The following is a 21,135-nucleotide window of genomic DNA, read 5'->3' as shown; positions in this document are numbered from 1 at the left end:
GATTCTCCAGAATATCTCTATGGATGCTTAAATTACAAGTTCTTTTGGGGGAAAAGACATTAAAATAACTTGAAGGTCTATTTCATTGGCAACTTAGAATAAAAAATATTAAAATAACTTGAAAGTCTATTTCATTGGCAACTTAGAATTTTATTTTTAAACTTTGAAATTTGAAAACAAGACAGCCTATCTTGAATAATAAAGTTTCCCAATGCTAAATGTGCCCATCTGGAGCTTTTTTTTTTGCCTGAAGTACAAAAGCCAACTTTCTAAAACTCCTAGATAAGGACAGTACTGTTCGGATGATCTGTGATTAGATGAACTGATCAATCTCAGTCAGTAACACCCCTTTTTTATTCCTTGGTAAGGGTTTAAAATATTCTAGAAAAGACTCATTTTTCTAGTCTTACATAGACAATTTCATTCTCAAGTCTCCTGAGAGGTGTATGCTGTATACAAGAATCCATATTTATCCTTCTCACTTACATACACTTCACAAATTGGATGGACACACTCATTATATTTATTCACTATCAGGAAGGAGATGATTAGCATTGAGCTGTAAGTACATTCTAATTATCTTGAAGAGCTCACTCATGTTGACACGATCAGGCACCAGGAATTTTATTTTATCCAGGACCAGAAGCTGTTTCTCAGCTTTGTATTTTTCTATTATTACCAAGATTTTGGCAGGATGCTGCTCTGGGATAAGTTGAACATCTTCTACTCTTTGTTTGAAGGTTCTGAGCTGTTAGAAGGTTTTCTCCTGCAATAGCAACTTCTCTTATGTCTCCTCAGCCCGCAGTCATCCCACTGTATTTTATTTGTACCTTTTTCAAATCTGGCAACCCATTCCAGGACTCTTGCCTGGAAAATCCCATGGATGGAGGGACCTGGTGGGCTGCAGTCCATGGGGTCGCTAGGAGTCGGACACGACTGAGTGACTTCACTTTCACTTTTCACTTTAATGCATTGGAGAAGGAAATGGCAACCCACTCCAGTGTTCTTGCCTGAAGAATCTCAGGGACGGGGGAGCCTGGTGGGCTGCCGTCTATGGGGTCGCACAGAGTCGGACACGACTGAAGTGACTTAGCAGCAGCAGCAAATCTTGTTTTAGAGTCTTTATTTGTATTTTGTTTGTTTGTTTTTGCTGTTTTGCATCTGGAGCAGCAATTCTCAAACATTATGTGCATCAAAATCACCCCCAAAACTTGTTAGAACAGAGTGCCTGACCTCACACCCAGAATGTCTAGGGTCCAAGAACTTTGATCATGCTCTCAAGTAATGATGCATGGTACAAGGAAACACTTTGAGCACCAGAAGCTTTCACAAGACCCACAGTCTAGGTCCTTTGAAGGCAGGGGCCATGTCCCTGCATGGACCTTTCATTCATCTTTCATTCCGCACAGGATCCAACACAGTGACTTGTAAAGAGCTGTTCAGTAGGATGATTTCATTAGTAATGAATTTCTGGACTTCAAAGGTGTGTCACAGAAATTTCATACACATTAATATTCTAAGGAAGAATCAGAGTTACAGTGAAGAACCCACAAAGAGTGAAGGAGAGCTCGTGATCCATTCCGAAGTCAGCCTGCATCATCAGTGAATAAAGCAAAAGGGGAAAGTGTAAAGCTGGGTAATTTTCAATGTCAAACAGGCAGCAAGTGTTAGATTAATTATTTTAGCTATTATGCAAAAAAGTTTTTTTTAAACTATAGCCTATTTCCAAGTGGTTAATAAATTCAGCAAGAGTGTTTTATTAATTACTACTAGGAAAGCCAATACAATTAATGTACATTCAAAAATTGTCAGACATGGAAGTTAAAAAAACAGAGACCACCATGAGATGGGCAGTGGATGCCTGGCTTTGAGGCCCAGCTGTGCCCTTGATGCCCATGTGCATTCAGGTACTCAGTTTCTTCTTATGTAGAATGGGTAGCAAAACAATCATGTCTGCTTTTGAGAGATAAGTCCTCAAAACAGTACCTGGCACACAGTAAGTGTTTGTTATATAAAACAAAATACTAGTAGAGAAATGTAAAGTGGTGCAGCTGCTATGAAAAAGAGTACAGAGACTCTTCAAAGAATTAAAAGTAGAACTGCCATATGATCCATCAATCCCACTTCTGGGTACTTACATGTATACCTGTGGCGGATTCATTTTGATATTTGGCAAAACTAATACAATTATGTAAAGTTTAAAAATAAAATAAAATAAAATAAATGAAAACAGGATCTCAAAGAGATATCTGTACCCCCCTGTTCATTGCAGTATTATTCATATTAGCCAAGGTATGGGAACAACCTAAGTAATCTCAATGGGTAAATGAATAAACAATATGTGGTCACCATATACAATATAGTATTATTCAGCCATAAAAAGCAAGGAAATCCTGCCATTTACAACAACATGGATTGACCTTGAGGGTGTAATGATAAGTGAAATAAATCAGACAGAGAAAGTCAAACACTGTAAGATGTCACCTACATATGGGATCTAAAACAACAACAGCAAGTCAAAACAAAAACCAAATCCATAGAAACAGAGAAATGGTGGTGGGCGAGGGACTCAAAAGATTCAAACTTTCAGTGTTAAAATAAATAAATCCTGGCGCTATGTATATATAGCACAGTGACCATAGCTAATAATAACACTGTATATTGGAAAGTTGCTACGACAGTAGATCTTCAAAGCTCTCATTAAAAAACAACAGTAAAAAAATAAACTAATATGGAATCTTCTCAGGTTAGTCTATGCCTTTGGTGATCATATTTTGTCCACCTGAAATTTAGAACAAAGATGATAGATACTCAGGCCACTCCTGGGAATAAAAGGCTTTCCAAAAATTCTGTGATTCTCCAAACAGGGGTTACAGAAGCCAACGACAGTGTTTTGTGTACAGAGAATGTTCTGGACACCCCAGGTTGTCTGGTGTTCATATCTGTGTATTCCCAGCTCCTCTCTTCCATTTCCCCCCAAATATCCTGCCACCCCAAGAACGGAGAGAGAATGAGAACAGGAAAGGTAAAACTCGTGTCTTCATCAGCTTTTTCAGTCATGATGTGAGTGGATTTTTGTGGAATGGAAGTAATTTCATGGTAATGTTCCCCACTGGAGCCCAAGAGAGCCTACATCTTGGACCTTAAGTTTCAGGGTGTTGGCTAGTGTGTATACACAGAATAACCAACGGAAACCCAACCAACACACAGGCAATCTCTCAGCAATGTTCTTCCTTTTAAAACATGTTAATGTTTCCACTGAGAGCCCTGGAATTTACTGTACATTTTTGCTTTTGCTTCTTATGGCAGCAAAGGGAGGCACTTACAAGTAAGAGACTCATAAAGTGCAAAAATCACTCAGAGATGATGTTTATCCAGCTGGACTTCTGCAGTGAGAAACACAATTCAAGAATACAACTGAAGGCAAAGAGCCAGTCCCAAATTATGGATGCAAAGATTGGACAAAGGCAGCAGAAAGGGAAAAGATCATGTGTCAGACTGCTAGTCTTCCTGCTACTTCTCATCTGGCAGTGTTGATCCCACTCATGGAGAAGGCAGCTGGCCCCCACAAGAAGCTCCAGAAACTGCCTACACCATCCTTTCTTCATGCTCAGACACATGCTCTGTCCTTCCTTCCTCCCTCCCTTCTTTCCTCCCTTCTTTCTTTCGTGCCTTCCTTCATTCCCTTCTTTCTTCCTTCCTTCCTTTCTTCCCTGCCTTCCTCTCTCTCTCCTTTCTTTCTTTCTGGATTTCTTTCTCTCTCTTTTACCCTTCTTCCTTTGTCTGAGCTATCTCTCTTGTTATAGAGATTCCCAAACATACACAAAAGTAATGAGAAACACATAACAACCCCCCCAGCTATCTATCACCTGCCTCAGGTATATCAACTCTGTGCCAGCCTCAACCTCCTAGCTGTCCACCCCAACTCTCCCTGCAGCCCAGTGTTTTCCTGCAGCATTTAAAAATAAAAACGTTACTCTTACATGTGTCATTATGTGTCTGTAAGAGAAACTTACTTTTTAAAAACCTAACCAGGCTTCCCTGGTGGCTCAGTGGTGAAGAATCTGCTTGCCAATGCAGGAGACATGGATTTGATCCCTGATCCAGGAAGATCCCACATGCCGTGGAATCCTGATCCAGGAAGAACCCACATGCCACGGAGCAACTAAGCATGTGCACCACAACTATTAAGCCTGTGCTGGACAGCCCAGGAGCCACAAATACTGAAGCCCAAGTGCCTAAAGTCCACGCTCCGCAACAAGAGGAGTCACTGCACATAACACCTAAAGAAAAGCCTGCATAGCAACGAAGACTTAGCACAGTCAAAAATAAATAAATAAAGTTTATTAAAAAAAAAAAACTGAAATGCATTAGCATACTTTTCAAAATTAACTATATTTCCTTGAGATCAGTGTATTTAAAAATTTCTCAAAAAATGTTTTTATAGTTATTTTGTTCAAACAAACTCCAACCAACCTCTACATGGTGAATTTAGTTGAGAAGTTTCTCAGTCTTTTTCATCGTGTTTTCACGCCTCATGTATGACCTGCCCAATTTCCCAATCTAGGTTTCGCTGAATTGTATCCTCACGGTTGTCAAAAGTTCAGGAAAAACAACAACAGAAGTAAAGTCAGTGAATCACTGAAGTACTAATTAGTAAAAGTTATAGGGAATTCTGCTCAATATTACGTGGCAGCCTGGATGGGAGGGGAATTTGAGGGGCCTATGGGTACGTGTATATGTACAACTGAGTCGCTCTGCTGTCCACCTGAAACTATCACACCATTGTTAGTTGGTTATGCTCTAATATAAAGTAAAAAGTAAAAAAAAAAAGTTTATTGTGTGCAGACCAAAAAGACAGTGTACAAACGGGGAGCACTCAAACCCAAAGGTGGTATATTGTTGTAAAGCAGTGTGAAGGCAGTGACTGTTTATTTTTCAGAGTAACTGATTAAAACATTAGAATTTTCTTGAATGAAAGGGAATTGGTTAATGGTTACCTCATAGCAACTGGGAGGAACAGTTCATATTTTTTGCTTATGATTTTCAGAGGCATAAGCAACAAGTGACCCACGTCAAGTTACCCTCACTTGTCCTACAAAATCAGCTAAATAAAGCTTTGTTTGTATGACTAAACTGGTTTTGTCTGCTCAGGGAATTTTCAAGTCTGGTCTCTGTTTGAGTTTGATTTGAGCATGATTTAACTAACACATTCCTTTGCTCCCATAGTTTGGAGGTTTGTTTAGACTGGGTTATGAACTTTTCAGTGTGAGTCGTCCATAGGTGGTGTTGGTGGTTCCTTTTGTACCCCTAATGTTTTGTTACCCAGGTTTAGTGGATTTGAAATTAATCAGTAGTAAGCTGAGGTATTGTCATCCTGATCCACTCATCAAATGTTTCCCATCAGCCTCATGTTAATTACATTCATTTATTGCCCAGATCTGTTTTTCATTCAGTCAGTTCAGTTCAGTCACTCAGTCGTTTCCGACTCTTTGCGACCCCATGGACTAAAGCACGCCAAGCCACCCTGTCCATCACCAACTCCCGGAGTTTACTCAAACTCATGCCCATTGAGTGGGTGATGCCATTCAACCATCTCATCCTCTGTCGTCCCCTTCTCCTCCTGCCTTCAGTCTTTCCCAGCATCAGGGTCTTTTCAAATGAGTCAGTTCTTTGCAACAAGTGGCCAGAGTATTGGAGTTTCAGCTTCAGTATTAGTCCTTCCAATGAATATTCAGGACTGATTTCCATTAGGATGGATTGGTTGGATCTCCTTGCAGTCCAAGGGACTCTCAAGAGTCTTCTCCAACACCACTGTTCAAAAGCATCAATTCTTCGGCACTTAGCTTTCTTTATAGTCTAACTCTCACATCCATACATGACTACTGGGAAAACCAAAGCTTTGACTAGACGGACCTTTGTTGGCAAAGTAACGTCTTTGCTTTTGAATATGCTGTCTAGGTTGGTCACAACTTTTCTTCCAAGGAGCATCTTTTAATTTCATGGCTGCAATCACCATCTGCAGTGATTTTGGAGTCCAAAAAAATAAAGTCTGTCATTGTTTCCCCATCTATTTGCCATGAAGTGATAGGACCAGATGCCATGATCTTCGTTATGTTGAGCTTTAAGCCAACTTTTCCTTTTCTCCTTTCACTTTCATCAAGAGGCTCTTTAGTTCTTCTTTGCTTTCTGGCATAAGGGTGGTGTCATCTGCATATCTGAGGTTATTGATATTTCTCCTGGTAATCTTGATTCCAGCTTGTGCTTCCTCCAGCCCAGCATTTCTCATGATGTACTCTGTATGTAAGTTAAATAAGCAGGGTGACAATATAAAGCCTTGACGTACTCCTTTCCCGATTTGGAACCAGTCTGTTGTTCCATGTCCGGTTCTGTTGCTTCTTGATCTGCATACAGATTTCTCAGGAGGCAGGTCAGGTGGTCTGGTCTGGTTTTTTCATTAGTGGTTGCAAAATGGTGATTTGTTGTTGTTTGTTCTGAATTTATTACGATATCGCTTCTGTTTTTTAGTTTTTTGGCTACAAGGCATGTGGACTCTTAGCTCCCCTACCAGGACTGAACTCGCACCCCTTGCACTGAAAGGTGAAATCTCAACCACTGGCCCACCAGGGAAGTCCCTGTTCTGCATTTATTAGCATAACTTCTATAACTATTTGGTTAACCTGAAACAGAATTTGTATAAGAAAGGCAGAATCAATACATAATGCCTTCTCTCACTGAATTTTCAGAATAATTGTGAACCTATAATGAAGACGACTTCCTTTTTTTTTTTATCATTATAAACATGTAGAACATGTGTCTGCTTTATTTCAATACATTTAGTCACTTATTTGACTGTGTGGATCACAATAGACTGTGGAAAATTCTGAAAGAGATGGTAATACCAGACCACCTGACCTGTCTCTTGAGAATCTGTATGCAGGTCAGGAAGCAACGGTTAGAACTGGATATGGAACAACAGACTGGTTCCAAATAGGAAAAGGAGTATGTCAAGGCTGTATATTGTCACCCTGCTTATTTAACTTCTATGAAGAGTATATCATGAGAAACGCTGGACTGGAAGAAGCACAAGCTGGAATCAAGATTGCCGGGAGAAATATCAATAACCTCAGATATGCAGATGACACCACCCTTATGGCAGAAAGTGAAGAGGAACTAAAAAGCCTCTTGATGAAAGTGAAAGTGGAGAGTGAAAAAGTTGGCTTAAAGCTCAACATTCAGAAAACAAAGATCATGGCATATGTTCCATCACTTCATGGGAAATAGATGGGGAAACAGTGGAAACAGTTGTCAGACTTTATTTTTTTGGGCTCCAAAATCACTGCAGATGGTGACTGCAGCCATGAAATTAAAAGACGCTTACTCCTTGGAAGGAAAGTTAAGACCAACCTAGATAGCATATTCAAAAGCAAGACATTACTTTGCCAACAAAGGTCTGTCTAGCCAAGGGTATGGTTTTTCCTGTGGTCATGTATGGATGTGAGAGTTGGACTGTAAAGAAGGCTGAGCGCCTTTTGAACTGCTTTTGAACTGTGGTGTTGGAGAAGACTCTTGAGAGCCCCTTGGACTGCAAGGAGATCCAACCAGTCCATTCTGAAGGAGTTCAGCCCTGGGATTTCTTTGGAAGGAATGATGCTGAAGCTGAAAGTCCAGTACTTTGGCCACCTCATGCGAAGAGTTGACTCATTGGAAAAGACTCTGATGCTGGGAGGGATTGGGGGCAGGAGGAGAAGGGGACGACAGAGGATGAGATGGCTGGATGGCATCACTGACTCGATGGACGTGATTCTGAGTGAACTCCGGGAGTGGGTGATGGACAGGGAGGCCTGGCGTGCTGCGATTCATGGGGTCTCAAAGAGTCGGACGCGACTGAGCGACTGAACTGAACTGAATCACTTATTGTCTGTGGCCCATCAGTTATTCCATCTTTCGCCTGTAGGGGCTCCTCCAGTTTGGCTCTTGGACACAGTTCCTTAGTTTCTGGCAACAGCCCTATTTTGGGCCACAGTACGTCTCAGGATCATTTTGTACTGTACCTGCCCCAGAACAGCCATTTCTCTAGGAACTCTGCTTCCTGTTAGTGAAAAATAGCATTTGGAGACCACAATCTGGGAACTGGGAGTGGAAAGTGTGTGTGTGTGCCCACTGAGACTGTCTAGTCCTTGAATCTAGGCTTCTTCTTTGCTGTTGTTTTTAACAACACATTATATAAGCTCACATTATAAGCATATACTCACTTTTCCAGAACAAATATAGGATGTAAGTTTGTAGGGTTTTAAGTGTGATGATAAGAATGTATTCCTTTATGTACATTGAAATTTTTAGTTTCTAAGGATTCCTACATAATTACGTATTTGATCTCTTTGGTCTTTCTGTATCTCTGTGTATATGTGCATGTGTGTGTGTGTGTGTGTGTATGTGTGTGTACACATGTACATACATATGTTTTTCTATATACGTCTATGTGGATAGTTCAAATAGCAATGTCAGTATTACTATTAAATGTAAGAATCTAAAATGAAAGAAAAATTTGTGAACTGAATGGCAAGAAGCCATAGCGATAACAGTGCACTTGAAGTGCATGAAGAGTTTCTGTATTCAATGAAAATGCCAAAATCAAGAGGAATTAAAGAGGATTTCAGTGTATGTACTTACCTGACTGTGAGATTGCTCTGAAACTAAATCTCTGAAACCATGTTCTTAAGGAATCTTGCCACTAAAAATATTTAACAATAGACAGTTATTGGTGTCCAGGGTCTTAGGTAAGAAGAGACAGAAAGATCTTTTCATCTGCTTCTAGGAAGATTTACAGAGAATATGTTGACTATCTTGATTTTAACTGTTTCTTGTAGGTCTGTAACTCCTTCCTTTTAACTTGGACCTAGGGGTGGCATCAAAGAAGTGAAAGTGAAAAGATGATTGTAACTTTTCCAATTTCATCACTTTTCTCTAAGCTTTCTCACTTCTCTCAAACTCACTGTGGGTTGTTTTTAGAAAGTATCAGCCTAATAAGCATGATACAAAGTTAAGCCAATTTATACTCTTGCATTTGCGTCTTAAAACCTTCTCTGATTTTATTAAAGAGGCATGTTAAAACCTTCCTCTGTTTATTTCCTTTCCTGTCAGCTGTGTTTCATCTTATCCTGCTGTTGTTCACAACATGCCCCAGGTTTCATGTCCAGGAAAAGGACCGCATGCTGACATACCCAGTTATATTTAAAGTGACTAGCCCTTGATTTGTTTAGTAATTAAGTTAATAATCATATATTTTACTAAGTTTGTTACTTAATAAATAGGATGATTGACACTTTATTATAAGCATTGCCAACTACTCTTAGAAAATATTAACTCATTATTTTAAAAAGCTGTTTTGGAGTATTGACTATGGGATTAATCCTGAATTTTCCTGAGGATGGTGATGCGGGTACCTGTTTGCAGCTCACTTGAAATGGCCCCAGTTGTCAGTTTGGAAAAACATGGAGAAAACCAGACAGGATAAGCTCATTTTTGAGACTGACTTGTATGCCTGCCTGCACTCTTCTTTAATTTAATTTCCCAGAGCACCATGGTCCTAGGGGTAGAATTCTATCCTAAAGCAGGGATTGAAAACCATGAAAGGATTTGCTCACAGTCGCAGCTAATAGGTGACAAGAGAGTTTTAATCCTGTCTTCATCTTTCACATACATATCCCTGCACCCTAGCTGCCTTTCCCTGAACCTGGTGGGAGAAACCCATCTGCGTTGAACCTTAAAGTGAAAGAATCCAGTTAAAGAGTGAGTGCGTGGGGTCAGGAGGTGTCCTATCTCCCGCTGACAACACAGCATCTTACTCAGAGTCAGGTTCAAAACTGTGCTTATTGAATGGAAGACGTTGATGAAAGCCAGATTCTCAGGACTTCAGATATAAATTTGTTATTCTCAACTGAGAGGTCCTAGAGTTTATTAATACAATCTATATGTTGTAAAAGTTTTATCTTATGGCCTTTGTAATTTTAATCTGCTCACTGTAGCTCTAGTCCTTTCTGTTTCTCTTTTTCTCATAAACAGAAATTAAAGCAAGAAAAATTTTAAAAATATTTTAACATTTCTTAAGTTGTGAGAATCTTAAACTAAATATATGAAGAAGTTAGCAGTTTACTCAAACAACTTAGACACTTGTTTGGAAACTGATATCGTCAGTGTCTGTGCTTGTCATCTTCTCTGATGAATGCTCTTTGTTCACTTTCAAAACTCACCAATCTGCCAAATATTTATTTGCTGAGAAGTTAGCATGTCTGGGAAGTAGCACATTCTTTTTGATTTAGGCATGGATAAATATTCTTTTAAATCGGATATATATTTTTAAGAAGATATCTTTAGTAAACCTGGGATTGAAATTTATGTATTCATTTCTCCCCTTATTTTTCCTATACCTTTAAAAGATTCCCCTTGGGCACTTGAAGCAGGGGAGGCAGCGTCCAATGCCACAAAGGAACAGCAGTTGAGACAAGATTTATGTATTCAGGGCCCCAAACAGACTCATGGCTGCCTGTAAGAAGGAGCCGAATCCCTCTGCACCAGAGGCCTGGATGGAAATCATCAGCATGCATGTGAGCTTCATCAGTGGGTGAAGAGCCAAGTCATTAACCCATGTGTTAATGGGGTCTGATTGGGAACCATGTGTGTGTGTGTGTGTGTGTGTGTGCGAAGTTGCTTCAGTTGTGTCTGACTCTTCTCCACCCCAGCCTGCCAGGTTCCTCTGTCCACAGGATTCTCCAGGCAAGAATACTAGAGTGGGTTGCAATGCCTTCCTCCAGGGGATCTTCCAGACCCAGAGCAAACCCTAGTCTCTTACATCTCCTGCACTGGCAGGCAGGTTCTTTACCACTAGCGCCACTTGGGAAGCCCTGGGAGCCACGTACCTGTGGGTTAACGTGAAAGTGCTTCACAGGGAGACAGGAGTGCCTTGGGACACCAAGGAAGTTAAATTCCCACAGAAGACAAGCTCACACACAAGAATTACAAAACATAAGAGAAAGTCCAGTGTTATGAAAAATAGCCAGAAGACCCAGGTCCACTGCATGTAGTTTACACAATTATAAATTGTGCACCAAACAGTTATAGGTGTGTCATTCAGATTGACCACAATCACATTTATACACACACATGCACACACACACACAATGTAAAACTTGAGAATAAGAATTTTAGGGCAATCTAAAAAAGATGTTAAATTCTCAGGCTGATAAAAAGAGGGGATTAGACTCATGGAATAAGAACATTTAAAATAAAAACATACCATTATGCAAAAGAACAGGTGATTGTGAGAAAAAACAAAATCAGATATCTTGATAATTAAGTCTTAGAGTATGTATTTAATAGAGGACATATCCAGCAAGCAAGAGATTTAATAAATTAAAAAGGAAAACTAATTTAGAGGGAATATGACCCTGCCAACACCTTGATTTTGATCTAGTGAAACTGATTTTGGGCTTCTGGCCTCCAGGACTGTGAAATAATAAATTTCAATTGTTTAACTCACCAAGTTTGTGATAAGTTGATAGAGCAACCATAGGAAAATAAAATACTAGGCAAAGATGGAGCATTTTGAGCATCATCAAATTAATAGTTGTAGTGAATCACAGCATATAAATTGGTTTTAAATAATTTCACGAGTTCAAAATGATACTAACACTATCTTATACACACAAACTCATTTGTCACTAAGTAACCAATTCATCTTTGGGGCTGCACAGAGTCAGACACGACTGAAGCGACTGAGCAGCAGCAGCAGCATCAGCAACCAATTCATTGTCCTGAAAACTGAAATAAAGGGAAATAACTGTACTTCAGAGTAATAATACAGTTGATAAGGAAAAACTTTGCTTGATGGAAAATTTTAAAAAAGAAGGATTTGTAGAATTAAGATATTATCATTTTGTCATTTGTTGTGAAATAACAGACTTAAGCGATGATTATTAATAGCTTCTAAAACCATTAGGTGAAAAAGTTATGAGAAACTTATAATCAGGCTGATAACTTCCAAACCCCACAGTTTAATTTCAGCATTAAAAAGACAAGAGCAAACTGGCATATGTACCTCCTGATGTCATGCAGTAGGAAAGAAAACACCGACTTGAAATTTTCCTGAAAAAAATTCAAACTTGAATCTGATCAAACTTCTATTAATAGATATGATTACCAGCTTACAAGAAATACTGGGGACAGGGAAATATGTTAAGTAATACTTCTGGGCTGCTACCAGCAAAATTCAAGGTATGGGAAACTATTGAGGAAAAGACCTGGTCTGTTCAACAAATAAGTTATAGAAACAAAAAATGTAGAAGAAAGAATCTGTAATTGAAAATATTTAAGAGATTAATCTTAAATCTTGGAGAAGGAAATGGCAACCCACTCCAGTGTTCTTGCCTGGAGAATCCCAGGGATGGGGGAGCCTGGTGGGCTGCTGTCTCTGGGGTCGCACAGAGTTGGATACGACTGAAGCGACTTAGCACTAGCAGCAGCAAGAGATTTGTCAACCCAATGAGTCCTGATTCAAATAACCCAACTGTAAAACAACCATCACACAGTGGCAGACATTAAAAATGGATTTGCAATTTAATTAAAGAATTATTCTTATTATTTTAGGGATGATATACTTGGATGTGTTTTAGAAGTGATGTCTATTAGCTAGACATCACTTCCCTGGTGGCTCAGATGGTGAAGCTTCTGCCTACAATGCGGGAGACCCAGGTTCAATCTCTGGGTTGGGAAGATCCCCTGGAGAAGGAAATGGCAACCCACTCCAGTATTCTTGCCTGGAAAATCTCATGGATGGAGACGCCTGGTTGGCTACTCTCCATGGGGTTGCAAAGAGTCGGACACGACTGAGCAACTTCACTATCTATCTATCTATTATCTATAATAACTAAGAAATATATACTGAAGAATAGATAAACAAAATAATACGGTATTTGGAATTTATTTCAAAATAGCCTAGCTGGAGGTGGAAAGTTAATGAGAGTAAAAGTAAAATGAAATTTGTCAAGAGTTGGTATTTGTTCTAGTTGAATGATGGATATATGGGAATTTCATTATTCAATTCTCTCTACTTTTGTATATGGTTGAAGATTTTCATATTAAAGGTTTCCTTTAAGAATATGGCACCCCACTCCAGCACTCTTGCCTGGAAAATCCCATGGATGGAGGAACATGGTGGGCTGCAGTCCATGGGGTCGCTAAGAGCTGGACACGACTGAGTGACTTCCCTTTCCCTTTAAGAATAAAATAAGGAAATAAAACTAAGAAAATCTCTCAGAACAGAGCTAAGATGAAGAAATGGAAATTAGAAAAAAATAAAGTTAAGATATATACGTATATTTGAAGAAGTATGTGAATGAAAGAATAAAGCTGAATTAGTCAGAGTTCTCCAGAGAAATAGAAGCCATAGGAGACATATAGATGATAGACAGGTAGATAGATATAGATGATGTAGACATAGATACAGATTGGAGAAGGCCATGCAACCCACTCCAGTATGCTTGCCTGGAGAATCCCATAGACAGGGGAACCTGGCAGGCTACAGTCCATAGGGTCACAAGAGTTGGACATGACTGAAGCGAACTAGCACTCAGGCATAGATATAGATACAGATACAGATACAGATATAGATATAAACAGGGACCGAGTAAAAGGACAAGTTCAGTTCAGTCTCTCAGTTGTGTCCAACTGTTTGCGACCCCATGAAGGCTGAGCACTGAAGAATTCATGCTTTTGAACTGTGGTGTTGGAGAAGACTCTTGAGAGTCCCTTGAACTGCAAGGAGATCCAACCAGTCCATCCTAAAGAAGATCAGTCCTGTGTGTTCACTTGAAGGACTGATGCTGAAGCTGAAACTCCAATACTTTGGCCACCTGATGAGAAGAGTTGACTCATTAGAAAATACTCTGATGCTTGGAAGGATTGGGGGCAGGAGGAGAAGGGGATGACAGAGGATGAGATGGCTGGATGGTATCACTGACTCAATGGACATGAGTTTGAGTGAACTCCAGGAGGTAGTGATGGACAGGGAGGCCTGGCGTGTTGCGATTCATGGGGTCACAGAGTCAGACACGACTGAGCAACTGAACTGAACTGAAGTGAACCACAGCACACCAGGCCTCCCTGTCCATCACCAACTCCCGGAGTCTACCCAAACCCATGTCCATTGAGTTGGTGATGCCATCCAACCATCTCATCCTCTGTCGTTCCCTTCTCCTCCTGCCCTCAATCTTCCCAACATTAAGGTCTTTTCAAATGAGTCAGTTCTTTGCATCAGGTGGCCAAAATATTGGAGTTTCAGCTTCAACATCAGTCCCTCCAATGAACACCCAGGACTGAGCTCCTTTAGGATGAACTGATTGGATCTCCTTGTAGTCCAAGGGAATCTAAAGAGTCTTCTCCAACACCACTGTTTAAAAGCATCAATTCTTCTGCACTCAGCTTTCTTTATAGTTCAACTCTCACATCCGTACATGACTACCGGAAAAACCATAGCCTTAACTAGACAGACCTTTGTTGACAAAGTAATGTCTCTGCTTTTTAATATGCTATCTAGGTTGGCCATAACTTTCTTTCCAAGGAGTAAGCGTCTTTTAATTTCATGGCTGCAGTCACCATCTGCAGTGATTTTGGAGCCCCCCCCCCAAAAGTCTGACACTATTTCCACTGTTTCCCCATGTATTTGCCATAAAGTGACAGGACCAGATGCCATGATCTTAGTTTTCTGAATGTTGAGCTTTAAACCAACTTTTTCATTTTCCTCTTTGACTTTCAAGAGGCTCTTTAGAAATAAATGTTTTTCTGGAACTCTCTTGCTTTTTCCATGATCCAGAGGATGTTGGCAATTTGATCTCTGGTTCCTCTGCCTTTTCTGAAACCAGCTTGAACATCAGGAAGTTCATGGTTCACATATTGCTGAAGCCTGGCTTGGAGAATTTTAAGCATTACTTTACTAACGTGTGAGATGAGTGCAATTGTGTGGTAGTTTGAGCATTCTTTGGCATTGCCTTTCTTTGGGATTGGAATGAAAACTGACCTTTTCCAGTCCTGTGGCCACTGCTGAGTTTTCCAAATTTGCTGGCATATTGAGTGCAGCACTTTCACAGCATCATCTTTCAGGATTTGGAATAGCTCAACTGGAATTCCATCACCTCCACTAGCTTTGTTCGTAGTGATGCTTCCTAAGGCCCACTACGCTTCACATTCCACGATGTCTGGCTCTAGGTCAGTGATCACACCATCGTGATTATCTGGGTCGTGAAGATCTTTTTTGTACAGTTCTTCTGTGTATTCTTGCCACATCTTCTTAATATCTTCTGCTTCTGTTAGGTCCATACCATTTCTGTCCTTTACTGAGCCCATCTTTGCATGAAATGTTCCTTTGGTATCTCTGATTTTCTTGAAGAGATCCCTAGTCTTTCCCATTCTGTTGTTTTCCTCTATTTCTTTGCATTAATCGCCGAGGAAGGCTTTCTTATCTCTTCTTGCTATTCTTTGGAACTCTGCATTCAGATGCTTATATCTTTCCTTTTCTCCTTTGCTTTTTGCTTCTCTTCTTTTCACAGCTATTTGTAAGACTTCCCCAGACAGCCATTTTGCTTTTTTGCATTTCTTTTCCATGGGGATGGTCTTGATCCCTGTCTCCTGTACAATGCCACGAACCTCATTCCATAGTTCATCAGGCACTCTATCTATCAGATCTAGGCCCTTAAATCTATTTCTCACTTCCACTGTATAATCATAAGGGATTTGATTTAGGTCATACCTGAATGGTCTAGTGGTTTTCCCTACTTTCTTCAATTTCAGTCTGAATTTGGCAATAAGGAGTTCATGGTCTGAGCCACAGTCAGCTCCTGGTCTTGTTTTTGCTGACTGTATAGAGCTTCTCCATCTTTGGCTGCAAAGAATAGAATCAATCTGATTTCGGTGTTGACCATCTGCATACATAAAAAACAATAATTTATGAAAAGGTGACACTTCAAAGTGAAAGACCCTCATTGTCCTGGGAGCTAAAGTAATTTTTCCGTAGTGGCATGACAGTCCCAGTTTGGCCATGGGGGACGAGAAAGTTCCCTTTCCCAGCCTGGAGGAGGAGCTGATCATGGAAACGTGATCCTGCTTAAGAATGAGGAAGAAGGTGATTTTTCCCCATCTCCTCACTTTTCCTTTGATTTTAAAGCTGTAGCTCACTAAGTTCTTGGGGCACAGATCCTGTCACCTACCTGCTTGGGAGTCTCACAAGTGTCTGAATAAATCACTTCTTATCTATCACTTTGCCTCTCTATGTGTCTTTTCTGCACTGAGACACAAAGGACTGAGCTCTTTGGAGCCTCTCGATATGCCACCAAACAGTTTCAGAGTTAGACATAGATGATATGAAGGAGATTTATTATCAGGAATTGGCCCTTTTGATTATGTAGGCTAGGAAGCCCCAAGATCTGCCATCTGCAAAGTAGAGCAGATGTAAGACAGTGATGTAATTCAGTCAGAGTCTGAGGGCTTAAGAACCAGGGGAGCTGATGGTGTAAAACCCAGTCTGAGGGCAGGAAAAGATGAGATGCCCCAGCTCCAGGCAATTGCCTCCTTCCTTCACCTGTTGTTCTAGTCGTGCATTCAATGGATTGGATGGGCCCACCCACAGTGGGGAAGGCCATCAGCTTTTACAGAGTCCATCAATTTAAATGCTAATCTCCCCCAGAGACACCCTCATAGACACACTCCAGAATACTATTTAATCTGGGTGCTCAATCACCAGCCTAATTTACCCTTAATTAACCATTGCAAAAGTGAATGTTGAAGATAATGAAAGAGATAAAAGCTGAGATTTTCCAAAATTGAAGGACACGAGTCCTTACATTGAAAATTCTACCTAATGTTGAATAAATAGTAATAGTAATTTCCCAACCAGATCCATCATAGTGAAACCTCAGAACTTTAAAGATAAAGAAAAATCCTGAAAGATAACCAGAGAGGGGGAAGACTCACATATAAATAAAAAGAAAGTAATAAAGAAGAACAAACTATCAATATAGGAAACAACAAGGATGAATCTCTAGGGTGTTTTACCAAGTGAAAGAAGCCAGTCTCTATCAGTTACATTCTGTATGACTCATTTTACGTGACATTCTGGAAAGGCATGAGGAACGGAGAAGTGAGCAGAGTTCCTAGAGGCCGGGGAGGAAAAGGGTGTGATGTCAAACTACCATACACCTGAGAGTTTATTTCTTAGAGATGAAGCTATTCTATATCCTATTTGTGGTGGTAGTTATACAAATCTATATATGAGTTAAAAGTCACAGAAATATATGGACTCCCTGGTGGTCCAGTGGTTAAGAATCCGCATTCCTATGCAGGGGACATGGGTTTGCTCCCTGATCTGGGAAGATTACACATTCCATGGGGAAAACTAAGACCGAGCACCACAACGACTGAGCCCATGCCCTAGAGCCCATGCCCTGCAACAAGAGAAGCCACTGCAATGAGAAGCCCATGCCCTGCAGCTAGAGCGTAGCCCCTGCTTGCCACAACTAGAGAAAGCCCTCAAGTAGCAATGAAGACCAAGTGCAGCCAAAAATAAATAAATAAATAATTTTTTTAAAGTCACAGAACTTTAGACCCTCCCCAAAACATCACTAGATAGATTAAATGTAATTAATTTTAAAAATTGATGCATCTTGAATATATGGCAATGAAAGGACAGTATTGGATGAGACTTAAAATCAGGATTGATCATCTTTCCTTAATGACCTAGTAGTCACATACCAACTAATTGGATCGCCAGCTAATTCCAAGGCATTGGCCTGGTCAAGAGAGGGTGGAGTTTTCTGAAAATTGTGTTTTTCTTGAATATTCTCCACACTAAGTACATGCTGTAGATAGAAATATATCTTGTGTCCTCTAAAGCTCTCTAGCAGATGTGGCAATTTGAGATGACTTTCTTTTATTAAAAGTTATTATTACATGATAACAAGGAACTGATAACATTCCCAGCAATATTCTTAAAATATTAATATTCTCAAGGAAGTTTCAATTAAGTCAAATGGAAATACATGGAAGCATATTAAAAGCTATGGAAAAGCCTTTAAACATGAAAACCAAAGGTTTGAAAGATATACTTTGTCTCTAAAATTGCATGTGAGGGAAGACAAAATTTGCATAATATTTCAGGACACACTGAGTTTGCCACAGTTTGTGGCATTACTGTTACAGCTTCAATTTGGAAAGAGTTAACAAAATTTTGTTAAACTGATGTGAAGAGCCAACTCATTGGAAAAGACCCTGATGCTGAGAAAGATTGAAGGCAGGAGGAGAAGGGATGACAGAGGATGAGATGGTTGGATGGCATCATCGACTCATCAGACATGATTTTGAGCAAACTACGGGAGATGGTGAAGGACAGGGAAGCCTGGTGTGCTGCAGTTCATGGGGTCACAGAGTTGGACACAATTTAGCGGCTGGACAACAAAAACAAGTGTTTATAAGATGGTATCCTTTATTTGTCCGTTTCTCACAAAGGCTCAGCTAAAGGCATTTATCACTCAGCCCCCTCCACGAGCAGATTGGGGCCTAGTAAAATCATGGTCAGTGATCCCTTTTCCTCCCTGGCTTCATGTCCTAGGACAGGTGGGATTGGTTTGGAGCCAAAGCTTCTGGGTCTGTAACTGAATAATCACAGGTTTCTCCATGTTTGAGATCAATATATTTATTACACAAGATCACTGAACTGCTGTATCTACTTGGTTTAGAAAAATGAAGTGTGTTTCTTTAAAAGAGATGCTTTGTTCCTGTCTATCATGTGCCGTCTCACAGCATTCAACTCAATTCCAGGGAGAGCTGCCTTGCCCTGAGAAATGGCTCCTGATGGAGAAGAGACATTCAGAACCAAGGGATAAGACATGCCCCTCTCCCCCATCACTTTACCTGCTGAGAAGACACTCACGGAGTCCGGGAAGATAAAGTTACTTGGGAAGAAATTGTCTGCAGTGGACCAACTGACTTACTCAACCAAAAGAATTGCCAGAGAAGGCTGAGGGTGAGGGTGGGTGACTCATATCAAGAAAACAACAAGCAGTAAATAACTATGGCACAGCCATTGGCCATTTCACCTTAGCAAACCTTCTCTTCAGAAGAAAGAGAAGTCAGTTTCCAAGTTAAAGAGCTGTGGGGAACAGAGCTGAGATCTGCACTCAGGCTCCAGACCCAGGGCTGACCGTGCTGATCCGAAGGTGGCACAGGTGGGCATCCCGGGGAAGCCTCTAGGGCTAGCTCTGCAGTGGCCCTCTGGGCCCCTGTTGGCCCACACTGGGTCCTTTCCAGGGTTGAAATCACAGTAAATGTGTTCCCATTTACACATGACCTGTAAGTACTGATGAAGGTGTGTCAGATACACAAGTTGGAACAGGGATTTCTCTGACCCAGACATAGCTGTGCAACCCAATGCCATGTTATGTTAGTCACTCAGTCGTGTCCGACTCTTTGTGACCCCATGGACTGTAACCCGCCAGGCTCCTCTCTCAAGCTGGAAAATCAGATTAAGAAACCTTGTGGGAACCAAGGCACCAAGAGTGACTCCCTTTTGAACCCTCTTATACTGTTCCCTCATAGCTCAGTTGGTAAAGAATCTGCCTGCAATGCAGAAGACCCGGGTTCGATTCCTGGGTTGGGAAGATCATCTGGAGGAGGGCATGGCAACCCGCTCCATTATTCTTGCCTGGAGAATCTCCATGGACAGAGAAGCCTGGTGGGCTACAGTCCATCGGGTCACAAAGAGTCATTTCAACCTCATCAACCTCACACGACTAAGTGACTGAGCACAGCACAGCACACATATAATGGAATATTCAGCTCAGTTCAGTTGCTCAGTTGTGTCTGACTCTTTGTGACCCCATGGACTGCAGCACACCAGGCCTCCTTGTCCATCACCAACTCCCGGAGTTTACTCAAACTCATGCCCGGTGAGTCAGTGATGCCATCCAACCATCTCATCCTCTGTCATCCCTTTCTCTTCCTGCCCCCAATCCCTCCCAGCATCAGGATCTTTTCAAATGAGTCAGCTCTGTGCATTGGGTGGCCAAAGTATTGGAGTTTTAGCTTTAGCATCAGTCCTTCCAATGAATATTCAGGACTGATCTCCTTTAGGATAGACTATTTGGATCTCCTTGCAGTCCAAGGGACTCTCAAGAGTCTTCTCCAATACCACAGTTCAAAAGCATCAATTCTTAGGCACTCAGCTTTCTTTATAGTCCAACTCTCACATCCATACATGACCACTGGAAAAACCATAGTCTTGACTAGATGGACCTTTGTTGGCAAAGTAATATCTCTGCTTTTTAATATGCTGTCTAGGTTGGTCATAACTTTTCTTCCAAGGAGCAAGCATCTTTTAATTTCATGGCTGCAGTTATCATCTGGAGTGATTTTGGAGCCCCCAAAAATAAAGTCAGCCACTGTTTCCACTGTTTCTCCATCTATTTTCCGTGAAGTGATGAGGCCAGATGCCATGATCTTAGTTTTCTGAATGTTGAGCTTTTAGTACTGTATAATTCCATTATCTTGGTATGCCATTGTTTATTTATCCATTCACCTACTAAAGGACATCTAGTTGACATCCAACTTTCGGTATTTATGAGCAAAGCTGCTACAAGCATCCGTGTGCAAGTATTTGTGTGAACACAATTTTTTAACTCCTTTGGGTAAATGCTAAGGATCATGATTGCTGAATCCTATGGTAAGAGTATGTTTAGTTCAATAAGAAACTGTCAAAAAACTGTTTTCCAAAATGGTGGCAGACTTTTGCATTCCCACCAGCAATGAATGAGCGTCCTTGTTGCTAGACATCCTTATAAGCATAAGTGTTCTGGATTTTGGCCATTCTAATGGTTAACGAAAAGTTAGATTCTTTTTAGCAATAGGATTGACACATCCCAAATATGGGTGTGGTAGTGGTTGGTTTAACTTCTAATATACTCTTTGTGATTAAATATCCAGAAACATCTTTTAGTTTAGTGGAATCACTTGTCATCATGAAACCTCAATGGACTCATGCAAGTTTGAGTGATAATATCATCTTTTAATTATGATACAATCAGTGGTCTTTTA

The 21,135-nt window shown here is 40.6% G+C and overlaps 1 pseudogene; it reads right to left on the bottom strand.

Annotated features, from left to right (window-relative positions):
- Positions 1 to 426: 426 nt before the first annotated feature.
- Positions 427 to 8,072, bottom strand: LOC109562582 (microtubule-associated proteins 1A/1B light chain 3B pseudogene; annotated as a pseudogene).
- Between the last annotated feature and the right edge of the window lie 13,063 nt (positions 8,073 to 21,135).

This window comes from Bos indicus, chromosome 8 (assembly GCF_029378745.1).
Source record: "Bos indicus isolate NIAB-ARS_2022 breed Sahiwal x Tharparkar chromosome 8, NIAB-ARS_B.indTharparkar_mat_pri_1.0, whole genome shotgun sequence".
Lineage (NCBI taxonomy): Eukaryota > Metazoa > Chordata > Mammalia > Artiodactyla > Bovidae > Bos > Bos indicus.
The sequence above is the reverse complement of the archived record's forward strand: the minus strand, read 5'-3'. Positions and strand labels throughout refer to the sequence as shown.